General features: G+C 37.3%; 1 long non-coding RNA gene across 1 annotated transcript; it reads left to right on the plus strand.

Annotated features, from left to right (window-relative positions):
• The first annotated feature begins 408 nt into the window (after nt 1–408).
• Nucleotides 409–22,035, plus strand: LOC149217042 (uncharacterized). Its single transcript, XR_016250620.1, has 2 exons — nt 409–622; nt 21,067–22,035. It is a non-coding gene; the product is annotated as an uncharacterized LOC149217042 (long non-coding RNA).
• The last annotated feature ends 3,238 nt before the right edge of the window (nt 22,036–25,273 follow it).

A 25,273-nucleotide genomic window follows, 5' to 3' on the forward strand; every position in this document is an offset into this window, starting at 1 on the left:
ACCTAAAATTTATCTTTTTTAATTAAATAATTTAAAATCTTAAAACTAATATTTCCCGTTAATATTTTAATCATACCCTAAATTTTCAAACGATAGCCATTCTCTATTAATTCTATTATTACCTATATAATAAAATTATTAAATCATAACACATATGTAACATTTTACTAAAATATTACTTTTAGTTACTTCCATATCCCCACTGCTCCTATGACGTTGCACCGGTTGGTGCAAATGCTGGTTTTATATACGATCTAGGGTTTCAGGGTCTTTTAACTTTTTAAAACATTATAATCATAAAATGGGTTGTTATATCGGACGTAGGGTTTTAGGTCCGCAGATATATTCTTCTACGAGGGGTTTCAGGAGGGCCTCTTACGCCGCGCCACCGTTTCAGGTAGGCGCATTTGAAAATATTTGCATTGTGCTATTTTTCTTTCCAGGCGGCGGATGGACTTGATCGGTGCTGGTGCTAATATGCATCTGGATCCGCTTGAAGAAGAAGAAGATTAACATTGTGCTCCAAATTGAATTCCCAGATTCCGTAATGTATACGGACAAAGGTGCATTTGTGGATAATCCGATGCGGCTGGTTCAGATCCTCATATGCAATCGGATTGACGTGAGTCTAAGCTTTGATTTATTTTGTCTCTCTCATCCCATATTCTCTTATCACGATGTCTTTTTTGTTTTGTATTTCTGCTTCACATTTTCCAGAAGAGGTACTGCTTATATTTGCTTTCACAGACTCACAGCAGGCATATTTTTTCAATCTGTGTTTCTTTGGTGCATTTATTGGCTTACATATCGATTGATATTGATATATTTTCCCTCAATTTTTCTAATCTTTCATTTCATCCGAGTATAAAGAGATACATCCTGTAAATGCTTGAAGCTTCGAGAAATATCAGAATGAAAAGATACATTCTTTGCTAAGCCTGAAGAAGGCATTGATATTGATTGAAGGGTCCTGTATCTTCTCTAAAATTCAGAAATCTTCTTTTGAGGCACTTGCATCATCTTCATAATATTGACTATCATAAGAGTCCCCATTCGAGGATGGAGAAATATGTTCCTGTAAGATATGAAAATCCTTGATTTCCCTCCATAACCTTGAACCCTCAGCCAACTGTAGTCCTTCCTTCCTCAAGGTGTCTTCTTCACCATTTAATTCTTTGTAGACATGTTCAAAGCACTCTGAAATAAAAACGGACAGAACGTTTGATTTCATCTTCTACTACTGCCATTCATCCAATTAATTACTAACAACTGATGAAATTTAGTAACACTTGTTTAACAGATTCTTCTCCTACAGGAAAGTAGCACAGTCTGAATTTAAAGGCTAATCGAAACTGTAATCTGAATGTCGTTTGAGCCTATAAACGGACACAGTTAGAAAACATACACAGAACATGTAGATCACTGTCGAGAACCCTTGTTAATGCTATTCCATTATCATTGAATAAAAAGCTGCATCACTAACATATCTCAGTGCAAAAAGCACTGCCCCCTTCCAAGTATTAGAGCTTGTGTTTTGTGGCAACCTGATGAACTTGCCTAGGCTGCACCATGTACTGAAAGTGTTGACTGCAAAACAAATGTTAGGCCTTGTGTTAACTAAGTGCATGAGGAAACCTATCAATTCCCTGTATACAGATGTTCATCAAATCTGAATTAGAATCAACAAAGTACAACGGATTTACTACCAGAGGGGAGTAGCCATGGGTTTGCAGTACATCATTTGAAATCTCATCAGAATTTCAATTGCATACAGGGGAGTAGCCATGGGTTCGCAGTCCATCATTTGAAATCTTCTAAGAATTTCAATTACATACTTATTCTGTCCATGGAACACTTCACTTGCACTTTGCTACACCCCTACAGCCAGCAAGTAGTGCTTCAAGTCATGACAAATTCTCTTTCCAATTTTGCCCTCCACCATTTTGTGGATTCCTTTTAACTTCCTATGAGTGTAAGATTGTCTACATATAGGACTAAAACGAGCAGATTAGAATGATCTACCAAATAGTAAAAATTAGAATCTGCATCTGTCTTAGTGAAACCCAAATCTGCAAGTTACTCATCGATCTTGGAGTGCCATGCAAATGGTGCCTGTTTCAACCCATAAAGGGCCTTCTTCAACTTGTAAATATGGGTCTCAAGCCTATTTACCTAAAAGCCTCTTGGTTGGTTTATTCATATAACTCCTTAATCAACCTATTAAGAAATGTTGTCTTTACATAAATTTGATATAAAATCCAATGGAAGATTGTTGTGAAAGACATAGTAAATCTAATAGAGGTATATTTAGTAACAAGAGCAAAAGTCTCCTCATAGTCAACTCATTTTTAATGGGAGAACCTTCTAGCCACAAACCAAGCTTTGTAGTTTTCTATGTTGCTATCTGCTACATGCTTAACCATGTAAAACAACCTAGAGTCAAACACTGACTTCCCCACTAGTCTAGGCACTATCTCCTACCCATCATTCTTTAGGAGAAGATGTATTCCTCCATCATGGCATTTTGCAGTACTTGCTTCCTTACTACCTCTTTGTTACTAGAAGGTTTTGTTTCAATAATGGAAGACATCAGTGCAACATAACTAGGGAACTTTTTAGGAGGGTGGCTTACTTGAAAGGAAGTAGTTGGAGCACCAACTTACTTTGTTGCCTTTGGTAATGTCTAGATTAGCCATCTAGGCTTTCTAGCTGAACTTGAAGGTAAAGAGGCACCCCTTGCACCTCCAAAAGCTTGCTGATCTAAATATGCTTTTCATGATCTTTTTAATTTCTGCATATCTATTTTTGGGATACCAAGCTCTTCTGCCTCCATGGTCACTATTGGAGGTTCTTGAGACTTAGAGGACCATGCATTTTCTTCAAACTTGGTATCTTTGCTCACAACTACTTTATGTTGAGATGGAATGTATATTTTATAAGTTTTTGAGGTTTCACTCTAACCTACAAAAATGCCCTTCAAACTAGAAGGTTCCAACTTGGTCCCTTTCTCATCTGGAATATGAATGTAGATAGGACAACTAAAAAACTCAAAGATGTGTTACTTGAGGCTTCTGAATTCCTCCATTGATGTCTTATCCTTCAAAATTCTGTGAGGATACCTATTCAAAATATAGACAATGATAAGACATGTTTATACACAGAGACACATGAGCAGAACTAGATCATGAATCAAGGATTTGACTGTTTTATGATAGATCTGTTCCTCCTCTTTGCAACCCCAATCTACTGAGGGTTGTAGTGAACTATCAACGTTTTCTTGATTCTTGATTTCATGCAAAAGGTATCAAACTCCTTTGGGGTATACTCCTTTCCATTGTCGGACCTTAAAACCTTAATCTTTATACTTATTTGATTTTCTATAAGACCCTTAAACTCTTGAAACTTCTCAAAGTCTTCATCCTTGGTTTTTGTGAAGTAAGTCTAGGACTTCCTAGAAGAATCATCAATGAAATATTCATAGTAAATGTTACTTGATAAGGAAGTTGAAGAGATGGGCCGACATACATTTGAGTTGATTAGGTCAGAAACCCCTCTTGACCTATGTTCACTGCCAGGAAAACATATTTCACATGCTGGCCAAGTGCACAACCTTTGCACACTCCTTTCTTCTCAGCCTTGAAGATTAGCAATCCCCACACCATGGTTTTCAAGATTTGCAACATTCACTAGTGCAAGTTTCCTAGTGTCTTTTGTTAAAGCTCACACATGTTGTCACTATCATACCCTAAAGTTCTTATAGGATTCCCTTGCAATTTAGGATGAGGACTTGTTGATCTTCAAAGTTAGCCATATATGTAGGATCTATCATCATTGAAATTGGAAAGAGATTTTTAGTTAAGCTAGGTACATACAAAACATCAATAACTTAGTAAGCTTAAGGATATCACTTGATGGATCCCACTCTTGCAACTGGTTATGTGGCATCATCACCAAGTTCTACTAAAGGTACTCTTGTTAGAGGTTGTATGTTTGCAGGCTCCGCTGTCCACATACCAGTCCACATCAGACATGATGTCAGATGATAGGCATGAGACCATTGAGAAGTGTATCTCGAGATTGGATGAAAGATCATCCACTTGAGCTGATGCTTTTGTACTCTTTACAAGTTGCTTACCCTTCCTCTTCTTTTGATGACATTGGAAGCAAAGTGCCCAAACATTTGACACTCGAAGCACTTGATGTGGCTCAAGTCCTTCTTTCCCTGGTTACAAGAACCTGGCTTCTCTTTCTTCCCTTTTTAACCCTTCTTAGTTCCTCTTTTCTTGTTGCCCTTCTTCGTCTTACTAATGAGGACAACATTCTGTTCCTTCTAGTTGAAGTCATTCCATAGCCTCTTCAAAATGGGAAGTTTTAACTTCTTTTTGGCCTAGATGTTATAGCCAAAATGTTTCCAAAAAGAACAGGACCTATTTAATGCATTGAGTACTAACTTTTCACCCTTCACCTCCTCTCAATTGCTGCAAGCTGATCATGGAGATCAATAATCTTCATTAAGTATGCAACTACAATATCCTTTTACTCATTTGCAGGGATTAAGCTTATTTCTTAACAATGTCTTATGTTTCTTGTTCTCACTCTGATAGAGTGACTAGAGCATCAAACATGTACTTTATTGTGGTCTTTTTGGTGACGTGAGGGATCTAATGATCCTTCATAGATTCAAGTATGACTCACTTGACATTGGCCATCTTCTTTTTATGATTTACCAATTACACAGGTTTGGGAGGCTCTACAACCAGTTTCTCCAGCCTGGTATGGAAGAGATGTTGTAATGTCGAGTCCTGTTACGTAAACATTTTGACTCGGTCAAATTGCATAAAATAGAAATGAAATAAAATAAAAAATAAAATTGAGGTAAAATAGTCAATTTATTGTTGGTGGTTTTTGCGCTCCAGGTTTTGACAACCCATGGTTTTGCCAATGGTATTCTTATATAAGAAAAATTTCTCCCACTCTAGATCCATCTTAACTCCAGATCTATCGAGTGTCGAGAGGGATCAAATCTATTGAGGTGCAAACCTCTTTTAGAGTGAAAAGAAATTTGATCCTGCCAAGTGCTTGGTAGATCTGGAGTTAAGATGGATGTAGGATGGTTACTTGAGACTTCTCTGGGATGAAGTTTAAGAGGGATCTTCCAATCTGTCCTTGTATTTGAGATTGACTGTAGCCATACTAGTGCATTGGAATATCGCCTAAACGAAAGTTAAAACAGATTAGCAGCCTAACAAAGAACTCGACAACCTGAAACTTCACTGTGCTTTTCTCAAGCATGGATCCCAGCATCCGATCCCTGGAGCCTCGTGACAGCTCCCTTTCATAGGTAGCAGTCCTACTATCTATTCAAGGATTTTTAGAATGTTTCAATAAACCTCTCTGATACCATTATGAATTTGTCTAACGTATTGTAAACAGATTCTTCTTCTAGTGGAAACTAACACTGTCTAAATTTAAAGGCTAATCAAAACTGCAATCTGAATCCTTTTACTCATTTGCAGGGATTAAGCTTATTTCTTAACAATGTCTTCTGTTTCTTGTTCTCACTCCGATAGAGTGACTAGAGCATCAAACATGTACTTTATTGTGGTCTTTTTGGTGACGTGAGGGATCTAATGATCCTTCATAGATTCAAGTATGACTCACTTGACCTTGGCCATCTTCTTTTTATGATTTACCAATTACACAGGTTTGGGAGGCTCTACAACCAGTTTCTCCAGCCTGGTATGGAAGAGATGTTGTAATGTCGAGTCCTGTTACGTAAACATTTTGACTTGATCAAATTGCATAAAATAGAAATGAAATAAAATAAAAAATAAAATTAATAATTAAAATAAAATTGAGGTAAAATAGTCAATTTATTGTTGGTGGTTTTTGGGCTCCAGGTTTTGACAACCCATGGTTTTGCCAATGGTATTCTTATGTAAGAAAAATTTCTCCCACTTTAGATCCATCTTAACTCCAGATCTATCGAGTGTCGAGAGGGATCAAATCTATTGAGGTGCAAACCTCTTTTAGAGTGAAAAGAAATTTGATCCTGCCAAGTGCTTGGTAGATCTGGAGTTAAGATGGATGTAGGCTGGTTACTTGAGACTTCTCTGGGATGAATTTTAAGAGGGATCTTCCAATCTGTCCTTGTATTTGAGATTGACTGTAGCCATACTAGTGCATTGGAATATCGCCTAAACGAAAGTTAAAACAGATTAGCAGCCTAACAAAGAACCCGACAACCTGAAACTTCACTGTGCTTTTCTCAAGCATGGATCACAGCATCCGATCCCTGGAGCCTCGTGACAGCTCCCTTTCATAGGTAACAGTCCTACTATCTATTCAAGGATTTTTAGAATGTTTCAATAAGCCTCTCTGATACCATTATGAATTTGTCTAACGTATTGTAAACAGATTCTTCTTCTAATGGAAACTAACACTGTCTAAATTTAAAGGCTAATCAAAACTGCAATCTGAATCTCACTAAAATCTAGAAACACAGTTGGAATATGTTATGAAACCAGCTCACAAAAAGATAGAAAAGAGAGATCCACGCCTTAGAATTCAGCCTCTTCGAGGGGGCAACCTCCTTTACATTACATAAATGAACAATTCTTGGATGATACAAATGAAAATACCTCCTTTCTATATATAGGAGTCTAAGTGGTCCCAATACAATCAAAGCCTACATAACAATAATATTGTAGGGCACAACAATAACAACAGTGGGCTTCTATGTGGCACAATAGTAACAATATGGGCACTACATGGGTACATCAATATAAATAAGGGGTATAACTACAATTGTAATGGGGTAATCACTAGTATTATAGGGACCCAACATGCCCCTCTCCTTCAAAAAAGTGTTGTCCTCAACGCTTGATTAGTTCAGGATACTTCTACATAAAATTCTCGTCCTCCCATGTGGAATCTTCAGCGGATAAGTTCTTCCACTTGATAAGGTACTCTGAAATTGATCGATTTCGTAGCTGTCGAGTTCTTGTTTCTATAACTGCTTCCGGTTCCAATATAATTTTTCCTTCTTCGTCAACTTCTGGCAATATTGTTTGAACTGGGAGCTTGTCGCCTATAACCTTCTTTAAGCATGAAACATGGAAAACTGGGTGCAATCGAGAAGCTGCAGGAAGCTCCAATTTGTATGCCATAGTACCAATCTTTTGCAACACCTTGTACGGACCATAATACTTTGGTGATAATTTATTATCCTTATTAGCTTGCTTGAGGGACATTTGCTTATATGGTTGTAGCCGTAGGAATACCCAATCACCTACATCAAAACTTCTTTCACTGCGATGCTGATCTGCCTGTTGTTTCATTCTATTCTGTGCCAACACAAGGTTATCCTTTAAGAGTTCGAGGACTTGTTGTTGATGTTCGATGTGATGTTCCACTGCCTGAACCTTAGAATTTTCTCTTAAATATGATGTGATGGATGGTGGTTGATACCCATAAAGTGCCATAAATGGGGTCATTTTTGTTGCTGTATGAAAGGAAGTGTTATACCACCATTCAGCCAGAGGCAACCATTTGACCCATTGTGTCTGTTTATCAGATACAAAGCAACGAAGGTATCCTTCCAAACATTTGTTTACTATCTCAGTTTTCTCATCAGATTGAGGATGATAAGATGAGCTATGAGCTAACTGAGTACCAAGACAAGAAAATAATTCTGTCCAAAAATTTCCAGTGAAAATGGGATCTCTGTCACTTACAATAATCTTTGGGTTTCCATGTAGCTTTTGAATTGTTTCCATAAATGCAGTAGAAACTGTACTGGCTTTAAATGGATGTGATAATGCACAAAAGTGTGCATACTTGGTAAGTCTGTCAACTACCACCATGATGACACTCTTTCCCTCAGACTTTGGTAAACCTGTGATAAAATCCATTGTTACCTCCTCCCAACGTTGGCTTGGAATGGGTAAAGGTTGTAATAGACCCGGTGTCTTAATTGTTTCAACTTTATTTTGCTGGCAAACCAAACATTCTGCCACAAACTTATGAATATCTGATTTAAGGCCATCCCAAAAAAATTCCTTCTTAACCCTGTGGTAAGTTTTTAAAAATCCTGAGTGCCCTCCTAAGGGAGAAGTGTGCAATTCCATAAGAATCTTTTGTTTTAGCTGGGAATTCTTACAGAGGTATAAGCGATCTTTGTACCATAACGAATCATTTTTCCAGCTAAATGTATCAGACGTACTGGAATCTTGTTGTAGCTTTCGAATAAGTGCCCACACTTCTTCGTCATTCTTCCATTCCTCCCTTGCTTCATTTATCCAATCTGGTTGGATGATAGAAATAGCGCACAACAATGCTTCCACATCCTCATCCTTCCTTGAGAGTGCATCTGCCACCACATTTTGCTTCCCATTTTTGTAGATGATTTCAAAGTCATAACCCAACATCTTTGTGACCCACTTTTGTTGCTCTTCAGAGGATAATCTTTGTTCTAAAAAGTATTTAAGGCTATCATGATCTGTTTTTACCTTGAAGTGTCTTCCCATTAGGTAGGGTCGCCATTTCTTAAGTGCATGGAGTATTGCCAACATTTCCTTCTCATAAATAGCTTTTCTTAGAAACTTTCCCTTGATTGGACGACTTTCAAAGGCAATGGGTCTTTCATCTTGCATTAGAACAGCACCAATTCCATTTCCTGAAGCATCACATTCCACAATAAAGGTTTTTGTGAAGTCCGGTGTAGCTAAGACCGGTGCTTGGCACATTGCCTCTTTAAGATGTTCAAAGGCCTTTGTTGCTTCCGGAGTCCATGAAAATGCATCTTTCTTCAATAATGTCGTTAGAGGTGCTGCTATTCTCCCATAATTCTTAACAAACTTGCGATAATACCCTGTCAACCCAAGAAATCCGCGCAAATGCTTTATGGATGTGGGGATTTTCCATTCCTTAATGGCTTTAATTTTGGTAGGGTCTACCTTAACTCCTTCATGAGATACAATATGACCCAAATATTCCACCTCCTGGACTCCAAAGAAACATTTGGATCTTTTGGCATATAATTGTTTCTCTTCCAATAGTTGTAGCACCCTGTCGACATGTTCAACATGATCCTTCCAAGACTTGCTGTAGATAAGTATATCATCAAAAAATACTAACACAAATTTTCTAAGGAATGGTTTGAAAATTGAATTCATCAAACCTTGAAATGTTGAAGGTGCATTGGTAAGGCCAAAAGGCATGACCAAAAATTCATAATGACCCTCATGAGTTCTAAATGTCGTTTTCGGAATGTCTTCAATCTTCATTCTGATTTGATGATATCCTGAACGAAGATCCAACTTGGTGAAGTAAATTGATCCATGCAATTCATCCAGTAATTCATCAATGACAGGAATGGGGAACTTATCTTTAATAGTGAGCTTGTTGAGCTCCCTATAATCCGGACACATGCGCCATGATCCATCCTTCTTGTGCACCAATACTACTGGAGCAGAGAAAGAACTTTGACTCGGTTGAATTATACCAGCCTCTAGCATTTCTGCAACCATACGTTCAATTTCACTTTTTTGGACATAGGGATATCTGTACGGCCTGATGTTTGGAGGAACACTTCCTGGAATCAGATGAATAGCATGATCATGATCACGCATAGGTGGGAGACCTTTGGGAGTCTCAAATACCTTGGAATGATTGTCCAGGACTTTTTGGAGATCTGGAGAAATAGATGATTCTAATGTGGAAACATCTAGCGAACATAATTGTGCAATTACACCCCTTTGCTCCTTTTTTAGAAGCTTTGTCATACCATTAGAGCTGATTATCTTTCCTGGTTTCCCTGCAATACCCCTTAATTCAACTTCCTTTCCTTCCACAGAAAATTTCATGAAAAGTTCTTGAAAATTAAAAGCTATTGTACCCAAGGATTGTAGCCATTGGACTCCTAGTACAACATCAGCACCTCCCATTGGAATGGAAAGCATTGGGCTAGTCAATACATATTCTCCCATGGATAGCTTGATATTATGGCACTTTCCAGAGCAATTTATTGTTCCTCCATTTGCAATCATCACTTGACACTCTGGTGCTGGATATAGGAAGCAATTCAATTCTTTTGCTACCCTACAATGAATAAAATTGTGGGTGCTTCCTGAATCAATCAACACTATTACCTTTTTCTTCTTGATTTGTCCTTCTATCTTGATGGTTTGAGGAGTGGTAATTCCCGCCAATGCATTACAAGATATGGTCGGATTTATTTGTTCTTCATATAGGCTTTGTTCCTGGAATATATCCTCTTCTTTTGACCTTTCTTGCTCCTTTTCTTCTTCCTCTTCACAATCTATGTAGAATAATTTCTTCTCAGCACACTTATGACCTTTTTTGTATTTGCTATCACAATTGTAACAAAGCCCTTTTGCTCTTTTTTCTTCCAATTGTTGTGGTGTCAACCTTGTAGGTTGTGGAAGACTATGGGCAACAACACTTCCATCTTTATAGTTGTGAATGGTATGCTTCCTAGTTGCCATAATTTTGCTTTCCATTTTTCTTGCTAACCTGAATGCCTTCTCTAATGAATCAGGTTCCCAAAGGCGCACATCATGTTGGATATTATCCTTTAAAGACCCTATGAACACATCAATCCTATGCTCCTCTGGAATATCTTTTATCCTTATGTTCAATTTTTGGAACTCCTCAATGTGCTCCATTATTGAACCCTTTTGTTTGAGACTCATCAATTGGCTAAAAAAAGTGTTGCTTTTTGTATCCTCATAATGTGCTATCAATTCTTCCGTAAAAATTGCCAAAGTGATAAATTGTTTACGAGAACAAAGCCATTGATACCATACAAACTGATTTGGTTCAAAATATAAAGTTGCCATACGTACCTTTTGTGTGTTTTGCACATTATTGAGATCGAAGAATTGCTCCATCTGTAATATCCATGTGGCGGGATCCTTGCCATCAAACTTCCTCATATCGATTTTTGGAACATGGTGAGTCTTCGATCCAACATTAGCGTCTATGGAATCATGATTAACATTTCTTTTGTTCTCATCATGAGTTTCATTTACTACCTTTTCACCATTAGTGACACTTTCTTGTAGCAACTTCTTCAATTCTTCCATATCTGTCTTCAAATCTATCTTCAAATCTGCCATGTCTCTCTTCAAATCTGTCTTCAAATCTATCTTCAAATCTGCCATGTCTCTCTTCAAATCTGTCTTTGAATCATCCATCTTAGCTTCCATGCCCTTTATCTTAGATTCCACGCCACTTATCTTAGCTTCTGTTAGCTTTTGTGAGCGTGACATTTGTTGCACTTGTTCTTGTAATTTTGATATATCATGTAGCATTTCTTCTTCTTCTTCATGAGTCATGCTAGAGCTTTCAGGTTCCTTACTAGGTGTTTGCATTTTCTTTCCTCGGGGCATCAGTTACCGATAATAATTCTTTACTATGCCCTTTGAATTCCGTTAAACCAAGCTTACACAAAAATTTAAAAAAAAAACTACACACCTTTTTTCACTTTATAGAAGCCCGATATTGAATCTGATGTGTCTCTGTAATTTCAAATCATCCAGTTCTGAAATTGCTACCTACAGTAGCCTTTTGTGTCCTCTTTCCAATGCCACAAGTCTGAGCCAAATTGGATTCTCCAAAGAAGAGTTATGTGAAATCTCCCACAATGACTTGCTTATAGACTGGTTCAGTAGAGCGAACTTGCACGACGTGCCACGAGCCACTGTTTCAACCTTTGAATCTAAAACACACATACAAGAAACTACAGTCCGTCCTCTTTCTGTACCTTTTTACGAAATTTCAATCCGATCCTCAGAGAGAGAGTTATGACGATTTTCCCCAGGTCACCTGTTTTGAATGTAATTCGGGAGTCTGCAACAAGGCCAACTTCCTTAGATCATATCTCCGAAAATATCGCGCGAAAAGCTCTAAAATTTGGACCCAAGGTTCCGCGCCAATTCTTCTCAAATGGGTTTTTTTTGCGACGTCTGAAACGTTACAGAAAAAAAGTTATAGCGAACATGCCACGATGACCTGTTTGGAGCAGCGAAACCCTAGAATCCAAACCTCTGATACCAAATGTTATGAAACCAGCTCACAAAAAGATAGAAAAGAGAGATCCACGCCTTAGAATTCAGCCTCTTCGAGGGGGCAACCTCCTTTACATTACATAAATGAACAATTCTTGGATGATACAAATGAAAATACCTCCTTTCTATATATAGGAGTCTAAGTGGTCCCAATACAATCAAAGCCTACATAACAATAATATTGTAGGGCACAACAATAACAACAGTGGGCTTCTATGTGGCACAATAGTAACAATATGGGAACTACATGGGTACATCAATATAAATAAGGGGTATAACTACAATAGTAATGGGGTAATCACTAGTATTATAGGGACCCAACAGAATACATTGGAACACATAGATCAATGTCGAAAACCCCTGTTACTGCTATTCCAATACTGCTGAATAAAAATCTGCTAGAAAGGATTTTGTGTAAGAACTGAAACTAACCCTATTAAAGATCCATACTCTCACTCTCTTATAAGTGACACCTAGGGTTTATAAAAATAGATATATTGCTTAGATCTCTGGATCTGCGCTCTATCTAACTTGTTATCACAAAATCATGCCCCTGATAGGCTGCTGATCAGGAAGACTTTGAGTAACTATTTCAAACCAAACTTTTGGCTGAGGCTTAGCCTCCTCAGCCTGAGAGGGCTCTCTCAAAGGGTTAAAGATTTTGATTAAAGAATAAGATAGATGGCTAACTCTATGGTTTGTGATTGTATATGTTTATAGGTTGAAAGATGAAGGTTGGCTACCATTGGGCTATGGAGTCAAAGTATGTTCAGTACCACAGCAAGATCAGCTTAACATGAAGTCAGGGCATAGAGAGTTTTTATACCTCAACAAAACAAAGATACAATGCAAGGAAACACAGTTTATAAATACATGAAGGAAGTTAGAGCATCATTGATGAATTCTAAGTAACATGTATTCATACCACTGCAAGTAAGTGAAAGAGGAAAGCCATGAGACAATAGGACATTAAAAACCCTCTTTGAATCCTGAGTAGTGAAGCCAAAACATTCTACCTAGCATGGAAGTCAAGGCATTATAGAGTTCAAGTGCAGAAATGCAAATATAAAACAGTGAAACACAGTTAGTTTATCTATGAAGGAAGTCAGAGCATCATTGATGAATTCTGAGTATCATAAGTAAACCTCACTGCAATGTAAGTATTGGAAGATGCCATCAAAACAAGAACATACAAGAACTCTTCATGAATCTTGAGTTGTCTAAGTAGAAATTCTGCATTAGGTTAAAAATATACACAGTCTACACATAGAGCAGCAATTGAGCCAAAAAGTCTCCAACCCCTTGCTAATTCGACCTCTTGCTCTATATAAAGCATTTACAATTAGGATTCCATCATCCCTCATCAAGAGAATTCGAATTTGCCATCAGTGACACCTATTCTAACCATAAAACAAACCATTAATTAAAACTAGCTGTTAACTAGGAGTGCTAGTGACCTAATACAACTAGGAGTGTAACTCCTTATTATGATTACAACAACCTTATCTAGGCATTTAAAGCATTCTTTGACAGCTGCAACTTCATGAAGTCGAATTTGATGAAGCCTCCCACGTGGTTACCAAACTGCTGATGACAAACCCTAGAAATTAGGGAACATGTTTCCCTGTTTTTAGGTTTAGATCCTTGCAAATTGCAGAGCCTTTATCTCTTCATCCATGACACATTTTACGAAACTGAAGGAGGTTTTTGTAGCCCATGTTGTCCAGAACAAAAACCTCTCCTGGTTTTTTAAAACATTTCTCCAGCTGTCCAGAAACTGTCCTTGAAAAACACGTGGCAAACAGGAAAAAATCCATTTTCTGAAAGTAGGGTCTCAATGAAAGCTTAGTATCTCCCAACTGAAAACACTTATGAAGAAATTGAGATAGGTTATTGTAGTAGAAGAGTCGATGAAGATAAACCTCCTTCAGAATTCCAAAATAGCCTTTCATGTGACCAGAAACTGATTTTGAAAAACACTGCTAAAACCAGTAGACAAAGCTTGACTTTCTGCAGTTTCGTAGCGCAAGTTTAACCATAAATTTCTCCCACCTCAGAATGGAATTGAAGAAACTGAAAGAGGTTTTTGTAGTTTGGTATGTTAGGAATAAAAGCCTCTTTCAGTTTTCAAAATTAAGTTTTCAGCTGCTCAAAATACCTTCTGGAAATTTACTAGTAAACGCAGAAAACAGAGTTTTTTCTGCTGAAATAGGCTGCTACAGGGGTTTCGCAGCGCGCTACGAAATCACCTAAAAGATGTTGCGCTGCGAAACTGCTAAAAAGGATTTATGTGCTTTACCATCAAACAAATGTAAGACATTTGGCATTGAAATTTTGTCAGTGATAACATAACTGATAAAAAATGAATTCAGAAAGACTGTGAAAAATAAAGCAGAACTGACTCATCTAACTTTAGCACTTTATCTTTAACCTGAAGTCTAATGAAAAATTATCTTATTCTATTTATGGCTGGTGCATACATGCATGCGTGTGCCCTTATTGCTGGAATACTAAAATTTGTGATGTTCTCCTACTGTCTATTTATTGCTGCATTCTCACCAACAGATGATTATGCTGTTTGGAATTTAATGCTGCATGGATTTGTGTAATGCTGCTGTAAGGTGCTCAGATCTGCCATGTGTGCTCCAACCTAGTAGAAGATGATCTGGGGTACATTGTCTAACAACAATGAGCCACCAAACACTGGTATTTTTTTAAATGCCACTGTGGGCTGCTAGTTTTAAGAGTATTGTTAGTGAAATAAGCTTGGTGTAGTTATTTGATCCTCACCTAAATCTATTTTAAATCTGATACAGTGAGAGTTATTGAGATATAGAACACCTATGGCTTCCCATTTTTGGGGGGTACCTTGACTAGGTCTATCAAAGTAATTCCCATGTTCCAGATTTGTCTATAGGAACATGAATCAACCTTTTCTGTGTTGGGGTTGATGAAAAAGCTTTGAAGTTTGAGAAGATTGACTGACCTTGGAAGGCACATTGAAAGAGTTATATACCTGTCTTAAAAGATTTCAAATTTCTATCTTTCTAGATTCCCCATGATACTATTAGAGGAAGGCCTTTGAGGACTGAGTTTTGCTACCTCTTTTTAGAGCACTCTTCAGCATAACCTCCTTGTCCACAGTCCTTTATCCTTGTCAAACCATCTAGATTCCCTTTAGTAAGGACAAAATATCGTAAGTGGTCTATGTTCTTTTCAACTCTTTTACACATGATACATTTGCTTGGACTTGATAGATTTCTTCTCTTAAGAACTTCCTATGTGGGTGCTCTATTTAAGATTGCCAACTGCATGTAAATATTGAACTTTTGAAAGGTTCTTATCCAGATGTGCTTCCACCATGAGAGTGTGCATTCTGGTCTGTCCAGGGTAAACGATTCTTATCGTAAGTTTGGAGTGTAAATCCCCAAGGCTGGATTTTAGACCAGGCATGTTCATCATTAGAGTCTTTTATATCTCTGTTTTAAAAAACGGCCGTTTCGATACCGAAACGGCCGAGTTGATCCGAGCCGATACCCTCAGCCATGACTCGGCCTTTGAAACGGTACGTTTGGCCGAGTCAGCCATGACTCGGCCAACTCGGCCGTTTCTGTTATGACTCGGCCGAGTCACAAAAAGCCGGCCCAGAACACGTTAAACAACAATTTAATATTTTTTTAATGGATTTTTAAGGTGATTTCTGATTGGTTTGGACTCCAAGGTGTTATATGAATTTGCTAAATGTCATTTGGGGTCCATTCCCCCTCCCAAACCCTATTTAACACACTCAAATGCTCTCTACTATTGATATGCTATTCAAATTTCATGGTAATGTTAAATTCTTAAAGTAAAAGTGACATTCTCCTTAATCTTCATTTTCATCCTTTTACTTAAATTTTTAACATTACCATGAAATGACTCAGGATGTTTGAGAGTGGTTTCGGCCTCATTGGATTTCATATGGAGAAAGTAGAATTTTAGATTTCATTCAAAATCCAGCAGACTTATCAGTTTTTCAGGATTTCAGGATTGGAGGATTGCAATGTTTCCATTGAATTTTGTCATGTATTAGGGTATGGAACTCTTATTTAATCAAGAGCACCAATCCCTCTATGTACCTTGATGTTAGTGACATTGGTTGTCGAACTCCTCTGGGATTCGCTCCCAAACCAGGAGCTTCTGAAAATGTCGCTCCCGCTCCCATTTTCGCTCCTGCTCCCAAGTAACACAAAGAAGAGAAACCGTTTGGATCAAAAATGGTTAAATGATCTAGTTTATGTCCAATACAACCTCCGGCTCAGACGAAACCATTTGCTGAACAAAAGACCTGATTCAGATCCCATTGTGTTGGAAGACATTGATCCAACATCAGATTGGGTAGTGGAGAGTCGTCCAGCAGAGTTTGATCTTGATGAGGATCTTGATTTAGATTTAGATATCGAGACATCAATTGAACTTGAACATGTTGTTCAGTTGAATGCAGATCCCAATCCACCATCCTCAGTCTCACAGCCAGCAAGGACTCCAGTTGTAGGTGCTTCCTCTGCTCAGCCACGACAGAAGCGCAACCGCATATCTACTCTATCTCAGCTTGCATCTGCTGCAGTTGCACAGCCTGCTAGTGGTACCACTTCTACAACTGCAGTGGGAGATGATGATGATGAGTAGGAGCCATGGACCCCCTGTCTGACTCTGATGATGATCCAGAGATTGATCGACATGATCTTGGCTCCTTTGGCAGTAGCTACTAGCCAGTAGCTGTAGTACTAGTATTGGAGCCTGGTCACAGTTTACTTTTGTTGTAGAGGCCATTTCTAGCCTCCTTGGTTATGTATTTTTTGTTTTGAGTCTTTGATCATGTATGACAGTTGACTATGTATTGTCATTGGGTACCATTTTGATATAATGGATTGGTTCATGAGCCTACTTTGATCATATGTTGTCTTCCATCTATATTATAATGCTGTGTGTTTCGAAACATGAACGAAAATCTCTAAAATTATGTTTAAAATCTTTAAAATTATGTTTTTTTATAAAAAAATAAATATTTAATGTATTTTTTACAATGACCGAGTCATTGAAATCGAGTCGGCCGAGTCATTACCGTTTCGGAGTCGGAGTCGGAGTCGATCCTCGGCCGAGTCGGAGTCGGAGTCGGAGTTTTAAAACATTGTTTTATATAGGCATGGAACACTTTTGATTTGTTTATAAATCCTTTCGATTGAATATTTTCTTGGCCATTGAGTCGTCTCTCTGTTCAGCGCTATTCCACTCCTGCTGCCAAATGGAGAAGTTTCCTGGTCCAGCTGCCTGGTCTAGATTGAAGAGAGTTTATCACTGCTTCTGGCAGCTTGTACTCAGCTCCACTGCTTATCCATGGGTCTACATTGATATTCGCCTTAGCATCATTACGAACCTTCCATGCAAGCATTTTTTCTATTAAAGGGAATGTTATAGTCAGTACTCAATAATATGGATGCATTATTGATTGACTTGTTTGGGTTTCCAATCCGGTCTTCTGCGGAATTGGGCTCAATATATCTCTGAATGCGAATCTGATTTCAGAGGTCCTCTTTTGATATTAGTCTCCACACACACTTGGCTTTTAGGGCTTTCCCGAAGCAATGGTATTCGATATGTAACGCATGTGGGCTTTTTTCTATACCTTTGTTTTCTTAGCAAAATATAGTCTTATATTATAAAAAACTGATCAAGTACTGTAATTGCTTTCTCTTTGCATCCATGCTAGAAGAGCCAACGTATCAGATTGGGCATCGTATTTGGAATGTCTCATGTCATTCTAAGGACAAAATCCACAACAGTGATAAGATTCAATGTTTGCTTTTATTTTTATTATGCTCTTTCCAGCTTTGTGGCTGGAATGAGTTGTAGGTCCAATTGAATCTGTATGAATCTGTATTGAGTTCAACCTGATTGTAATTTTCTAACTTTCTACAAACGTGTTGTTTATATCTAGTATAAGCAGATGGGGAATAGACTCATAGAGTACTAGGCTTGTGCAGTTACATCCTGTAATTAATCTATTAAGATTGGTTCTGGTCTCCTTAAGTCCATATCGAGATGGGTCATGAGGGGAATGCAGAAGTTGATTATGTATTCTTATCGACACTCGGTCATAGATCCAATGATCCTTCATTTAATGTCTAGTTTTTGTCAATAATTAGGTTCTGTTCTTTAGATACTCTAGTCTTTAGTTTTAACTTTTAATGTTAAGTGTTCTTTTATGGTGATTATTTTTTAGTATTTAGATCGTGTAATGATCCTTCTACTATGATTGGTTCTTTTTAAATTCTTTTCTAAATCCTTGATGTCAAAGGAACATAATTTCTTTATTGAGTTAGGCAAGTCTTTGTTCATTGGAATTAAAAAACTTTTTACGGAAATGAGAGTGCTACCAGGAAAATTTTTAGATAATATAGTTCTATAGTTTGATGCTACAACAAACATTGTTTGTGCAGTCACTGCCTTGTTTGGTTATTGGTATCAATTTTACTTTGGTACTGCATTTAGATACTTTAAGCTACATCATTTCCACATAAGATTGATAGGAATTCGACTCTATAGTGATTATAAAAGACACTGTTGTTTATCTATCCTATTTTAGTACTACCACACGACTTGCAATTGTGCTAAACATAAAATACGAAATAGTTAAAATTTTGATCCATTTTTTGCTTTTGAAAGAAAGCAATAGTTTATTTTAACCAGTGTTCCATGAGGATGTGTCCCCTATGGTGGGGTGCACGCACCCATGCTTCCCACACACCTAGGATGGGAAGATGCTCAGGGAAACGTTTCTCCACACCCCCTTTTAGGGAGACACGGGGAGACGCAGGGGGAAACGTTTCCCTAGTGTGGGGATGTGTTTCCCCAAAAGGGGTGCTTGTGGGCAGCTCCCCAAAAAAGGGCTAGGTGCTCCCCCTTAATTTTGCTTGAAACAATAGTTTATGAGTGGGAAAGCTTAACATTCAACCCTAGGGCCCTATTAATTGACTTAGGATGTTTGAGAGTGGTTCTGACCTCATTTTATTTCATATGGAGAAAGTTAATTTTAGATTCCACTCAAAATCCACCAGACATAACAATTTTTAGGATTTCAGGAATGAGGGGATTGCGATGTTTCCATTGGGCTCTATTATATATAAGGGTTTGGAACTAGCATTTAATCAAGAGCACCAAGCCCAAAAACACCCCTTTTGACGGGGGCCGTGTTCTGCTTAATTTTTTTTCTAGTAACTGTTGTAATATAGAAATTAAAAAAAATTATAAAAAAACCATAAATAAAATTAAAACTAAAAAGAACAACACATAACAAATATCAAAACCTAAACTAATTTGCACTCTCTAACTCACTCATTCGAGTTACCAAGCCTATGTCTACTCAACTTACTGCGCATAACTATTTGACTTACCAGTTAACTGTTGCACCTCCTCCTCCATGGCACTCCTTCAATGCTCATTGGCCATTTTTACTTGTCAGTTTTAACTTTCAAGTCTTGACTTTAGATATGGATGACCTTAGACTGATTCTTTGACTCTCATTCTTTACTTTTTTTGAGTTTGAGTTATATCAATTAACTATTCCAATCTTCAGGCTTAAGTATCTACTACAGTCTATTTTGCTTAGTACTAATTAGATTCTAGAATCATGAATTTAAATTTTAAATCAATTTAGAATCTAGAATGATGAATGATGAATTTAATTTTTAAATCAATTTAGATTCTAGAATGTTGAATATGGATCAATCTAGTTCATTATTGAATCTCGTGGTGTATGAATGAATGATGTATGTATTAGTATGAGTGATGAGTATGGATCAGTGTATTTCATTATTTAATTCAAACATGTACGGATCAATGCTTTCATTATTGAAAATATATATATTAAAAAAATTATATAACCCCCATATCCCCCTGCCCCCCCAATTTTCCCTAAAATTTGAGGGTACTCCCACACGCCCCCCCCCCCATGCATCACCCCAAACATGCGTCTCCCTATCCCGGAGTCTTGGTGGAACATTAGTTTTAACTTGCCAACATAGAAGGGTTAAAAATATAGTATGACTTCATATTGAAATACGACCATTTTTAATTGTCAGTTTTAACTTTCGAGTCTTGACTTTAGATATGGATGACCTTAGACTGATTCATTGACTCTCACTCTTTACTTTTTTTGAGTTTGAGTTATATCAATTTACTATTCCAATCTTCAGTCTTAAGTATCTACTATAGTCTATTTTGCTTAGTACTAATTAGATTCTAGAATCATGAATTTAAATTTTAAATCAATTTAGAATCTAGAATGATGAATGATGAATGATGAATTTAATTTTTAAATCAATTTAGATTCTAGAATGTTGAATATGGATCAATCTAGTTCATTATTGAACCTCGTGGTGTATGAATGAATGATGTATGTATTAGTATGAATGATGAGTATGGATCAGTGCATTTCATTATTTAATTCAAACATGTACAGATCAATGTATTTATGCTTTCATTATTGAAAATATATATATTAAAAAAATTATATAACCCCCATATCCCTTTGCGCCCCCTAATTTTCCCTAAAATTTGAGGGTACTCCCACACGCCCCCCCTTGCATCACCCCAAACATGCATCTCCCTATGCCCTTCAAATATGATCCCAGGTGGAAGAAGTATTATAGGAAAAGTATTTTTAAGTGTGTTCTAGTGTTTGCCTTTTAGAAAATGTTAATCTTTTTTCAAGCTTTCTTTTCAGTTCTTATAACTGATTTGTTTGTTTTACTCTAGTGGTTTATTTATAATAGTTAAAAAGGCTTACGAGATTTAATGGAAACCTTTTACACCCACACCAGATATGCCAAAAAGGCCTTAGACGTGTGAATGCCAATTTGGATGCACCATTCATATTTTGCAGTTGTGATGTTTTTTTTTAACGATTGTGCTGAATAGCTGTCGAATGATGCAGGTACCTTCAAGACAATTTATACCACATACGGGAATCACATGAGATGGATCTAGATTTGAAGATAGAATTCTTCAAACATGTTAACTAATGCATTCAACTGTCCAATGTTCTTAGGTAGCGGTCTTGTTATATTTCTTCTGACAATTTCTGGTAACAAGAGTATTATTGTAATCTCTTAAGATGTTGTAAGAGCTTGTCCTAAGAGCTTATGATAACCCTTTTGTTGTCAGAAATGTGTGAGGAGTGAATGTCACAGGCTTGGCATTTAGTATATTGAACAGTTGAATGATAGTTAACATGTAAGCAGAGTTCAGTTCTGTATGGGAATCAGATGAGATGGGTTGAGAATGGAGATATGGGTACAGATTCAATGGTAAAATTCTACAAACATGTTAACTGATTCATTCAGCTCTCCAATGCTTTCAGGTACTGATCCTGTAACATTTATTTTGACAATTTCTGGAAACAATAGAATATTTCTAAGCTCTCAAGATTTCACATAAAGTCCAACTCTTAAGAGCTTATGATAATCCTTTTTTTGTGAGAAATTTGTGAGGAATGAATGCTAACAGGATCAACACTTGAGAGCGTTGAACAGTTGAATGATTAGTCAATGTGTAAGCACAGTACAGTTCAGTATATTCCTTTATGTAACCCTCTGAAAAGGTATAGCAAACACGCATGGTGAATATAGAATGTCCCCATGTTTTGCGTTGTGAAATTAGTCATATTTTATGGTTGAAATATTGGTGAGCATTGTCATAGTGCGTTTAAATTATTTTTAGTGGACTCATAAGTCTTGCACCTAGGTTTATGTAAAATAGATACAGACTTTAGTCTTGAATATGATACTGAAGTGGCAGTCATCTGTTATTGTGTGGATTGTTATGTTACTTGACAATAATTATCTGAACAGGCTGTTTGCAAATTGCTTCAGTTTACCAAATGAAATGATCTTTTTATGCAGTATCTTGGAAATATCTAGGTTAGTCACCTTCAAGTGCACCTATTATCATTGCATTTCTTACCAATGGCTTTTAGGATTGTTTTGTATTGTAAGCAGAGTCTGTCTTTGCATATATTTTGACATGCATGTGGTACCTGGCAAATGATCCTAGTTTTATATATTTTGGCAATCATACAATACCTTGCAATTGATCCTGCTTTTTTTATATATTTTGGCCAGAATATGATACCTTGCAATTGGTATTTTGTACAAAAGGAAATTTGGGGGGGTGGGTGTATCAATCTGGAAAGGGAAGGTTGAATTGATAATCTGATGTGTTTTAGTGTTCTTGTTTTACTAGGGTAGAGCTAAGGTAAGACCATTGAATCTAATAATCCATGCAGCAAGATGCGAACATGATTTCAATATTGGCGAGATAGTTTCCTGGTTTGTTAATTCTGTTCATTTATGCCTTGTAGTGCTTCAAGAGTCTCTGCAAAATATGAAGAGAATGTGCTAATGTTAGCTAGAGAAACCCTTCCACTAAGCCACCATTGATTACCCCATCACTAGGCATGACAAAATTAAATACTACACTTGCAAAGTGCATGTATATTCCAGATATTTTCAATGGCAATGCGTATGAATCACCATTTTCAAAACTCCATAAGCTCATGGAAAATAATTCTCACCTGTTTTTTGACAGGCTACTCCAAATCCAATTAACACAGTTGCTTTCTCAAGGGATCTACACAAGAACAGAACCATACCCATCATCTTCTGAGTTGCAAGAGCAGAACCATATCCATCATTTTCTGAGCTGCAGGAGCAAAACCATACCCGTTGTCTTCTGAGTTGTAAGAGCAGATTTATTACATAATGTATGTCAAGTTCATACACTTCCAGAGCTTTAACATAATGGAGATCAGAAGACCAAGGACAAAGCATGCATGCACAGACCAGGATGGTAAGCCAACAAGGAGGTACAGCAAAGTTGCACAGTAAAGCGTTATCTCATAAAATAGAAAATTTGTAAATGTCAGCTTCTTCTGTGGTTTGGATAGGCCATTTCAAACACACACACACACACACACATGCTTAATTGGTATTGCCATGTGTACAGAATTTGTAGTGTCCTCTTCAAATTAATTGCTTGAGGGAGGACACAATAGCCTATTTAACCTCGTAGGCTTAGTGTCATTTGTAAAGGGGGACTATTATTTGATGTTACTTGGGTAATATTGGATAATGATAGTCAATTTGGGGCAAATGTAGGGAAACGTTTTAGCCACTCAAAATTAAAATTAGGAGGGAAAAACAACAAAGGGATATATGAAAAGGAAAGAGGACAATGATAGTTAATTGGGGAACTATTATTTTATGTTACTTGTGTAACATTGGATAATGATAGTTAATTTGGGGCAAATGTGGGGAAACTTGTTAGCCACTCAAAATTAAAATTAGGAGGGAAAAACCACAAAGGTTTATTCGAAAAGGAGAGGATATTCATTGTGATCATCATGGTTTTGTAACCTTTCTGATTTTGAGCTGAAGTTCTTGGATGGTTTAAGACCCCTTTTTTCTTTTGGTTTCAGTGGTGAAAGATTCCACCTTGGACAATCCCTCTATGTCATCTCGCTACAAGATTGAATTCTGGTTGGATGATAATCTAACCGTGGCAATAAACTATCTTTCTAAGACAAGTATGGACTGATATCTTAATTTTGTGGCAGTGAGGGATAAGACCTAGTTTCAGTGGTAGTGATGGTAGAACGATGAGTAGCGAGTTATTATCCATGGTGTTAGCGAAGGTTGTAGGTTTCTTGTTGATGGGCATTAACCTACAACAAAGCTGGAACCAAACCTTTGTGTGCAACGACTAGTGTAAGACCAACTTCCCAAGGCCAACAAAGTGTGGAGCGGAATGTTTTGAGGCCGCGAGGGCTGGAAGGAAGGTTGTGGGTTAGCTGGAAAAGAGCGGCGGGTTGCTTGAGATTGGTTCAACCTACAATGAGTGGGCATTGGGCAAATCTGATACACCCAATGGCTAAGGAGGCTAAATTTAAGAGTCTAAGATTGCGGTTGGCTGAAAACGAGAATCTACAGGTTAATTTATGGTGCCGATTGAGATAGTAGGGGTAGATTGACATCATAGTATAGCAAGCAACGTCTGCAAGTGTGATTTTGTGGCAATAGGGGGATAGCTACATTTTTGGAAGACTAAACACTACATTGATGTTGATATCCTTGTTGGGAAATTGTGGAATTTGCAAGTTTGTTATTTTTTGATGAATTGGACCTACTTCGTAGTGTTCGCTGGTGGAATTAACTGTTGTTTGAGTTCTTGTTTATACTTCTTATGCAATCAATAAAAGATCATCATTATTTTATAGACTGAAGAAGCATTATATTACTGTAACCCTAATGCATAAATAAATCCTAACGATAATCTCTTTGAGAGGGATATCGTAGTGGTATTAGAGCTGTGCATCTTGCCAGCTTATGAGCATATGAACTATGGATGCTTCTGGAATATAGGGAAAACGTTACAGCAAGGAAAAAGAAGGGTACACACAACTGAGTCATGGCAAACAGGGAAGAGAAACCACTAGAAACTAACCCTTTTGTCATCTTAGGGGAGTTAGTTAGCAAGAGGGCAACAATAGTTAACTTGATAGATGGCACAAGGAGAACAACAGATAACTCAACTGTTGACATGAAGGTAGCAATAGATAGCCCAATTTTTTTCCGATGTTGCGCAAATTTGAATAATGCAGGCAACAATGCTGGTAATAGATCTAATGAAGGTAGTAGGAGTTTTGCAGAAGGAAGCAACAATCCTGCCCCCTTTAACATTTCTACACCAACTAACATAGTGGCAATCGGTAAAAAGAACCCTATACCTCTACTACCCTAGTTTCTAGATGGTTCAGGAGTTGTAAACCAAGGACTTGTAGAACAAAATAAAGTTTTTTTTAGAATATTTCTGGGAGTATGCATCATTAGCAGAGGATGTTCGAGCAACCATGACCTTTATTGAGTTCAGTAATGTTAAGTACAAAAATAGGACTAGGGGCACACAACCGAACTATGACCTACTACGTAAGGTTTAACAATTATTGACGAGTCATCCAAGTGTTTCGCAAGGTATTTAGTGCAAAAGTTAGATACCTACGTCCAACTTAACCCAATGTTGATAGTAGAGGTTATCAAATTCGCCACCTTGCATTTGGAAGCACAAATGCATGAATGGTGGCACCA

The sequence above is a fragment of the Pinus tabuliformis genome, chromosome 1_1, assembly GCF_031772625.1.
Source record: "Pinus tabuliformis cultivar Carrire ecotype Pingquan chromosome 1_1, CPIR1, whole genome shotgun sequence".
NCBI classification, from domain to species: Eukaryota; Viridiplantae; Streptophyta; class Pinopsida; order Pinales; family Pinaceae; genus Pinus; species Pinus tabuliformis.